Consider the following 9295-nt stretch of genomic DNA (forward strand, 5'->3'; position numbering starts at 1 on the left):
CTGCTGAAATGCCTATAAATTCAAAGAAAAAAAAAACAACAAAACAAACACACAAGAAAACAACAAATGAATCTGAAGAGTTAAGCATAAACTCTAACAATTGTACCTGCCAAAATATCTTCAGTCACTTTAGGCTATCTAGTCTTAATATCCATCCTATAAAGATCCTTGTACTTCTGCTGAGAGCTACAGCCTTGCCAACCAGTCCTGCACAATTTGCAAAACATCAGCAAACATTTCTTCTGAAAGCTATCTTAAGTATCTTCACAAATTTCTGTCTTGGAAAGAACAGTGAAGTTGTTTTTTCTACCCCATTTCTTTTTTACCTCCCTATTATTATAGAATCACAGAATCCTAGGGCCTGGAAGGATTGTTTGTCTTTAATTAATCTCACACATTTTAATGATTTTTAGGGATTTTGCATGGCAAAAGCATCAACAAAGGCCATTCACTCTAACTCCAGGTAGTGAGCACACATTAAATTTATGAATGGGAAATGGAATACATAATATTCCTCCTTGATAGCATATTAGGGAGTTCTGTTTAAGACTTGTCATAATGATAAAGTATTTTTTATCTCTTGATGCTGCCTAAATGCCATAATGAAGTTTAGGCAGTAATTCTTGGATAACACATGACATTTTTTTTAATAGTGACTAATTCTGTCTTTCCAAATGGCTGGTATCTGTTTAATTTTTTATAAATACTGACTCAGTGGAGTCATATTAAGTTGAGAAGAACACCCTGATACGGGTAATTCACATTCATAGAATCACACACTTGAGTAAGGAAAAGTTTCCCTAAACACACACCGTGACTGATTAAGTTCTTATCTTTTAAATGTTAGCTACTTCCTCCTCGAATTTCACTAGCATTTAGCATGTCTTTAGCTCAGTATGCTCTGATAAGCTCATCCACACATTACATGAACATAATTACAAAAAGAAGAGAAAACATTAAATGATTCTGCTGAACTCTTAATCCTTCTCTGAATGCCATGAACCTTCTCTGTAAACACAGGAATCAGACTCTCATGTCAAAGCATTAGGAGACCCCTTTCATTCAGGTAAATCAGAGAACAATGTTAATGCTCTTTACTACATTACACCAACTGGTAAGTATGGAAGACACTCAGTTAAATTATGTAGAGGATGTTTAAAAGCAAGACTCTGTTTTCCAATATAAATTGATGGAGGAATGAACAAATGGTCCTCTACCGACAGTGGCAGAGCTGCAGAGACGGAGAAAATCTGGATACATGGTGCACAGGTTCACTCTCTGACTTACCACAAACTCCAATGTTAAAGGTACTTGATGTTGACGGTCGAACGGGCAGTCATGACCATAAAGTACACAAATTGTAAATATTATGGGGGAATTGAAGAGCACATTTAAGAAGAAATAAGCTGGTCACAAAATATTTTACCTAAAGAAATTAGACATTCTCCTTTAAAACAATTTTCAGAAATACTTCTTTTAATAATTTCAATTGCAAGATCACCAAAAGCACGGAGTGGTAGAAACACAAACTCATTCTGTATTCCTGAAACTGCTGTGCTGCCTGCATTTATTTCTCATACTTCTTTCTATCTCTACTCCTATTACTTGCTCTTAATCTAACTATTTCTTCTGCTCTTAGTAGAGCAGAATTATCATACTCTCTTGTAAGGGATGAGTGCTCTGGAAGAATGCTACTCTTTTCCTTAATCCACTTAGTTCACAAGAATCATAACATACATAATCACACAAAATACTTCTCAGAAGCAAGAGAAGCAACACAATAGGAAAAAAACATTGCAAATGAAGCAGTGATTTTCTGAAAATTCAGAGGAATATTTAACCTAGAAGTTAGTTTTAGAGACATGTAGCATCAAAATTATTTAAAACTAATTTTTACTTTATTATCAAAGTTCTAATTACTGCAGAAGGATTTCTGTGGGGGCAGGGGAGGGCTTATTTGGGGTTTTTTTTGCTTGTGTAGTAAGAGTTTCAACCACCAGTAGAGGCAAGTCCAGGTATGTTTGTACAGGGTTTCAATGTATGATGCTTAAATAGATGTATTGACCTGTGTTTCTCAGTAGCTATAACTGCACAATGAGGAGGGTGTTAGCCCCTAAAGCCTTAACGTTAAACACCCTGAAGACAACTATCCTTGAAGATGTGCCTATCAGAAATGAGATGTTCTTGAGATTTAAGAGGCTAATACTTCTGAGCTAATATAACAGAAACCTTAAGCCTCAAACAGATGAGCTCCTGTACTTTCATTTGGGCTAATTTGAGACACCAATTCCCTCAGCTGCCTGCTCAGCCCTCCTGCCACAAGAGGTGCACCAACAATTGAACTAGAAGGCTTAAACCTACATTCAGCTTTCAGATTTCTGCTAACCTGTCAGAATATGAACTAGCATATAGTAACTCCTGCAGCCCATTGTGCTACTGCCCCTGCAGCACAAAGTAAAAGGAAAAAGGAAGACAGGGACAATAATGTCTTACACCACATTTTGATTAATTTGTTAAATTCAGTATCCCTAATCCATATGGATAACTGTATCACTAAAATCACTCCTAGAGCGGACATAGCAATTTACTCCAGATAATGGCTTAAGTACAGTGGTAAAGTTGCCTTATTTCTACTACATACCTCAAGATCCCACCCCTGGAAACATTCAAGGTCAGGTTGGACAAGGCTCTCAGCAACCCAATGTAGTTGAAGATGTCCCTGCTCACTGAAAGGGTGTTTGTCTAGATGACCTTTAGAGGTCCCTTCCAACCTAAACTATTCTATGATTCCAGCAAACACAATATATCCAGTTTGGATTTATATATCTGATCTAAACTTGCCTTGAATTCCCCCCAAAATTCTGTCAATACAGATGGTGTCACATCAAAAGAAAAAACTCCAGCGGAACGAACACCCTCAGTTTTTTTTGAAACAAAGGGATAATATGATTCTTAAAAGGACTTGAGTGATAAGGCACTTAATTTCCATCAGACAACACCCTCGAATCTTATGCAGTCCTACACTTAATCTTATCTACTGAATAGCAGGTCTCTTCATCGCAACTTCTGAACTAAGGTATGGATAGGTCAGTGACCTTGTTTACCCTAAAAACTACAGACATGGTCTCCAGGATAATGGTATCCTAACTGTGTTACCTCTTGGACAGATCAGACAGATTTAATATTATAATTACTTCAACATGTTTCCTTAGGATTATTATGAGAATTACTTGAATAATCTGGGACAGTGGAAGCTGCTTTGTAACATATTGAGAATAGAATACACCTACTACTTCAGCTTTTTTTTCACATTGCACTTTCAATGTGCCACTGAACCACATTAAAACAACTCCTCTTGAAAACAGAAGAAATGCCTTTTGATTAATTTTATTGGCACTCATTTCTCCTCCTATAACTGAAGAAAAAAAAAAAATTAAAATGCCAACAGCAACCAGAGAAAACATTTAATTTGAAACCTGTCTCCAAAATTCAGGAGTGTATTTCTATTACAGCATTATTTATCATATTAACTCAGCTTTACAATTTCTCCATTGTACAGAACCAGCTGTCGAGCTTTTATTCCAAACCCAGGAAGTAATTTTAATAATTATTGCAGGTACTACTTTAAGAACAATATTTGCATTTGAAATAATTTGAAAAATAGCTAGAAAATGTATTAAAGACATTAATGACAAGTATCAACTGCATTCAGTAAAATGAGAAATTTCAAAGGAATGTAGAACAACATATTGAGGTACATAAAATACTAAGTTGAGCCATAGTTTAGCACGAGTCACATAAAGCTATAAAAATGCTGTTACAGCAACAGCCCACAGCTAGCAATAAACTGTAATGTCTTCTCTAGGAGAAGATTTCACTTTACTACAAGAAAATCTAGTTTGCCTACACTGACCTTTACATTTATCTGAAGCAATTTTAATGTAGTTCACCAAAGGCTGACCCATTTCCTCTCTAACCCTTGCCAGAACAGACCATAAAAGTACTGTTGCAAGTAACAGTACAACTGCTTTCACCTAATCTGAAACAGTTCACACAGCCTGTGTTCAACATTAATATTTGTACTGAAACTCTGGATGGCAATAATAGTCACTTGGTTTTCCAGTGAAAATCACACATTTTTGTTCAAATCCCACCTAAAGCATGCAGGAATGTAGAACTCTTACTGCTCATAAAATATTTAACAAAAACACACGGAAAGGAAAGCTCATGTAGTTGCACAACTCATAAGGAGAGGCAGTATCTTTTACTAAACTGACAGATTCATTTACATTTACCTTCAAGTTCTGTACCCGCTCCTGTTAAATAGATACGGGGTTTCTTGCAGCTAAAGTAATGTTGCATCAGTCTCAGCAATTCTGAAAAGAACCATGATTTTTGTTGCCTTCACAACCCACTATGATCACAAGCTAAAAGCACAATAGTTCTTTGAACATCAGGATTATAAGGTCTGACTTGCCACAATATTTTCCCATTCAGATTCTCCAATGTCTCGTAACATGGCTGTACTCAGTGTACCTTTATCTTCAGTGAGGTCACAAAATCATAGAACGTATGGGGTTGGAATAGAATTTTAAAGGTCATCTAGTCCAGCATCCCCTGCAGTGCACAGGGACTTTTTTAACTAGATCAGGTTGCTCAGTCTCATCGAGCCTGATATTGAATGCTTCCAGGGATGGGGCCTCCACTGCATCTCTGGGAAATGTATTCCAGTGCTTCGCTACCCTCATTGTAAAGAACTTCCTAATATCTAATCTAAATCTACCCTGCTCTAGTTTAAGACCATTACCCCTTGTCCTATCGCTACGCACCCTTGTAAACAGCCCCTCCCAAGCTTCCCTCTTCAGGCTCTCTTCAAGTACTGGAAGGCTGCTATGAGGTCTCCCCAGAGCCTTCTCCTCCCCAGGCTGAACAATACCAGCTCTCAGCCAGTCTTCATAGGAGAGGTGCTCCAGCTCCCTGACTTCACTTTTGTGGCCCTTCTCTGGACTCATTCCAACAGGTCCATGTCCCTCTTGTGTTGAGGGCTCAGAATTGGACACAGTACTACAGGTGAGTCTTACAAGAGTGGAGTAGAGAGGCAGAATCACCTCTCTTGATCTGCTGGCCACACTTTTTTTGATGCAGCCATGGATGCAATTGGCCCTCTGGGCTGCAAGTGCACATTGTTTGCTCATGTCTAACTTTTTGTTCATCTGTACTCCCAAGACCCTTTCTGCAGGGCTCCTCCCTAAAGTACTAAATTGAATCTCATTTCTCCACCTCCAAAGATATTCTCACAAAGCCTTAGAAACATTTGTTTTGAGACTCTGCATTATTGATGAATGTGACTGAAATTTGGTTTTAACAGTTGCAAGTATTTGGGAGGGAGCAGCAGATGACAAATTTTACCACCTTACCTGAAGAATTTACAGATTAAGAAAGAACTACTATGGTTCTTGGGACACACAAATGGGAAAGCAAAAATGGAGCAACATACCTTAGTTAAAAATATTAAATACCTAGCAAAAGACTACGATAGACGAGGAAATAATCGATAAACCTATGATATGCAGAAGTTTATGGTAAACGTGAGAAACAATAGTTGTGCCTAGATTATTGAAACTTGCCTGTCATCAAATCATCACCACCACCAAGAGGAGGACACAAAGCATCCAGTTCCACATGTAAACCTATTCATGTTCTTAGGCATTATCAACTAGACAACCAGGTACACAAAGTTATGCAATGATCAAAATACATACTACCCTGCACCAGTCATTGCTGTGGGCTGCCCAGTGCTTCCTGTGAAGGCTAAGAGCCAATGCACTGGCAGCACATTCAGAGTAAAGCTGACACACAAATCAAAGAAACTTTATACAAATGTAGTTTTCATTTTACAGAATTTAAAAATGTGACAGTGTCAGAATGAAATCTTGCAGAAGTTACATGTCAGAACACAATGATTTCAAGTTTCATACAAGATAGTGTGAACAGTTACAAAAACTGAGGACTCTCTAAAAAAGTCAGAATACTATGTTGGGGCATACCTTTTTCTAAAAAGGGAAACTTAGAAACATTTGTTTTGAGACTCTGCATTATTGATGAATGTGACTGAAATTTGGTTTTAACAGTTGCAAGTATTTGGGAGGGAGCAGCAGATGACAAATTTTACCACCTTACCTGAAGAATTTACAGATTAAGAAAGAACTACTATGGTTCTTGGGACACACAAATGGGAAAGCAAAAATGGAGCAACATACCTTAGTTAAAAATATTAAATACCTAGCAAAAGACTACGATAGACGAGGAAATAATCGATAAACCTATGATATGCAGAAGTTTATGGTAAACGTGAGAAACAATAGTTGTGCCTAGATTATTGAAACTTGCCTGTCATCAAATCATCACCACCACCAAGAGGAGGACACAAAGCATCCAGTTCCACATGTAAACCTATTCATGTTCTTAGGCATTATCAACTAGACAACCAGGTACACAAAGTTATGCAATGATCAAAATACATACTACCCTGCACCAGTCATTGCTGTGGGCTGCCCAGTGCTTCCTGTGAAGGCTAAGAGCCAATGCACTGGCAGCACATTCAGAGTAAAGCTGACACACAAATCAAAGAAACTTTATACAAATGTAGTTTTCATTTTACAGAATTTAAAAATGTGACAGTGTCAGAATGAAATCTTACAGAAGTTACATGTCAGAACACAATGATTTCAAGTTTCATACAAGATAGTGTGAACAGTTACAAAAACTGAGGACTCTCTAAAAAAAAGTCAGAATACTATGTTGGGGCATACCTTTTTCTAAAAAGGGAAACCAAACCTGAAATCCCAGGCCATTTCTCATCTTCAAGGTATGCCAACTCTCCCTTTCTGCAGTCAGTTATGTGTGTGCATATTAATCAGTTTCATAAAATAAAAGCAGAGGAGTTTAAGAAAGAGTTATGAAAGTCATTGTTCTATCACTAAATACACAACTACCACACTTGCTGGAAATTTCTGGAAACTCTTTTTCATATCAAATATAGAAGCCCTATACATATAATTGTATACAATTACCAGCAAAACTTTATTCCCCCAATCACATACTACACATAAAACCTTGGTACCAACTCTGCATGTGAGAAACTTCTGTAGACAAACTTTGGAATTTCCTTACATTTGTTCTATACAATAAATATTATTAGTATTTGGAAATGATGGACTTTTATTAATTATGCTGATCCCTCTAAAAATTTGTGCCAAAATTGCAATAAGTACATCTAACCTTTCTACAGCTGCTGCTTGTCTAAGAAGGCATAACAGTAAGTACTATCAAATCTACTCATACTTAACAGTGAAAGTGTTTAGTACAGAGCAGTGGTATACAGTCAGAAAGATGCTGACATGAACTGCATTTAATAAGGCTCTAACACAAATGAATTGGTCAGCCAGAAATGAGATTTGGAGCAATTTATCATGAGAGGTAGCAATTCTTGCAATCCCATTGCTGCTATTTACTGATATGCTTGCCCTTTGCAGAAGTATGACTTCGTTAATTAATTGTCAAGGTGGAGAATCACACAAACTGTCAAACGATGATAATCTGCTGTAGCAGCGAAGTCATTATCAAAAGAATCAAAGTGCCCAGAAAGTTCCAAAAATGTTAACTATTCCTGAATTGTCACATGGAGTCACAATATAAATGGAAAATATTCCACTTCAGAGCTTTATTGCCACTGTAAACACTCTGTGGCTGTTCTCAATCTACTCCTTTCTGCAGGGTCTTAATGTTTACAGAAAGCAGAAGTTCTTGCTCTCTCAAACAGGTTTCCTTGAAACATCAGCTTCTGAAATAACTTATGTATAAAATAAGAGAATAGCTCTAAGAAGCAGTCAGACTTTTAACAGATCTCCCTCTAGAACTGCTAAACCAACAGTTCTATAGATAAGATTTCAATAATTCTCTCTGTACTTAATTCCTCTGGGCAGTGTATTTACCCAAGCAAAATCATTACTGTTTGATGACAATTACAGAAGAATATGCTAAAGCCCTACACCTTGTCTTGCCGATCACTTTTGTTACAGCCTTTGGAATGAAATTGCTTTATGTGGACACAAAATAGTAAAATTTACAGGTTAAGTCAAATACCCATAGAAAAAGAAGTGGTGGTATCAGCAGAAGTGGAGAAGGAATGGAGTTTCCTACGTAAACAAAACTAACGGCTAAGCCTCTCTCTTCCTCTTCTTCCCCTTTCCCAGAAAAGAAACAAAGAAAAACATTAAAGAAAACCTATTTAAGTTCTGATAACTCTACTGGCAGGTGTCTGTATACATAACACAGCCTCCAAAAATATCTCAAGGCTTCAAATTATCAAGAAAAAAAAAAAAAAAGCACCCCATCAGCTACTCTACATTAATGAAAGTGAAATTAAGTATAAGTTAATACCTAACATAACAAAAGATACCTAACATTTCATCTCATGAAGGAAATGCAAGGCTTCCCAGCTGGTTCTTTGAGACTTGCTTCCTTCAAGTTTCTCCACTACTAGCTTTTATACCTCTATGGTCTATTGACAAAACTGTTTTTTCCCTTTTTCTCATCTGTTACTCAGTTTCCCGTCTTGACAGTTCTACAATAAAAGCCTTCGGGGCCACTATGACAGCAAATGGCATTACATAAACATCTACATCATTACATAAAACAATAACATGTGCACTCTATTGCTGGAGAACTACCCATACGTTCCTTGCTCTTTAGCTACAGCTGCACTTGTTGGTTCTCCCGCTTGCAACAAAATAGTTTCAGAGTAGCAAACACACCAACTGGTTGTTTCTGCAGCACACACTGCAAAGGGTTTAGGCCTTGGAGGGTCTAACACAATTAGAAAAACCCAAACACAAACAACAACAAAAAAAGCCCTCAATAAGCTTGTGACAAAAGTTGATGTGTCGTTTCCCTGCGGCCCTGTTGTGGCAACGAGGGGAGGTTTCTCCAGCCCACTGACCACGTACAAACGAGGCGATCCGTTGAGACGTGCTGGTGACACCCACCAGACCTCCAGCCCTTCCTCCCGCGGAGGCCTTGGGCGGCAGGGACAGCACCGACATCTCTCCCGCACGCACAGGGCAGCAGCGGGGGGGACGCAGGCCGGGAGAGGCCCGGCACAGTGAGGAGGGCCGGCCGGGGCGGGGGGGCTGCCCTCGCCCCCAAGTTTTCAAGCCCCACACGATGGCTCCGATGGCCTTTCCCAGCCCCCCGCACCACCGCCGCGGCCCCGCGCAGGAGCAGGGAGCGGCGG

The sequence above is a fragment of the Chaetura pelagica genome, unplaced genomic scaffold, assembly GCF_000747805.2.
Source record: "Chaetura pelagica isolate M959 unplaced genomic scaffold, ChaPel_1.0 scaffold2, whole genome shotgun sequence".
In the NCBI taxonomy this organism is placed as follows: Eukaryota; Metazoa; Chordata; class Aves; order Apodiformes; family Apodidae; genus Chaetura; species Chaetura pelagica.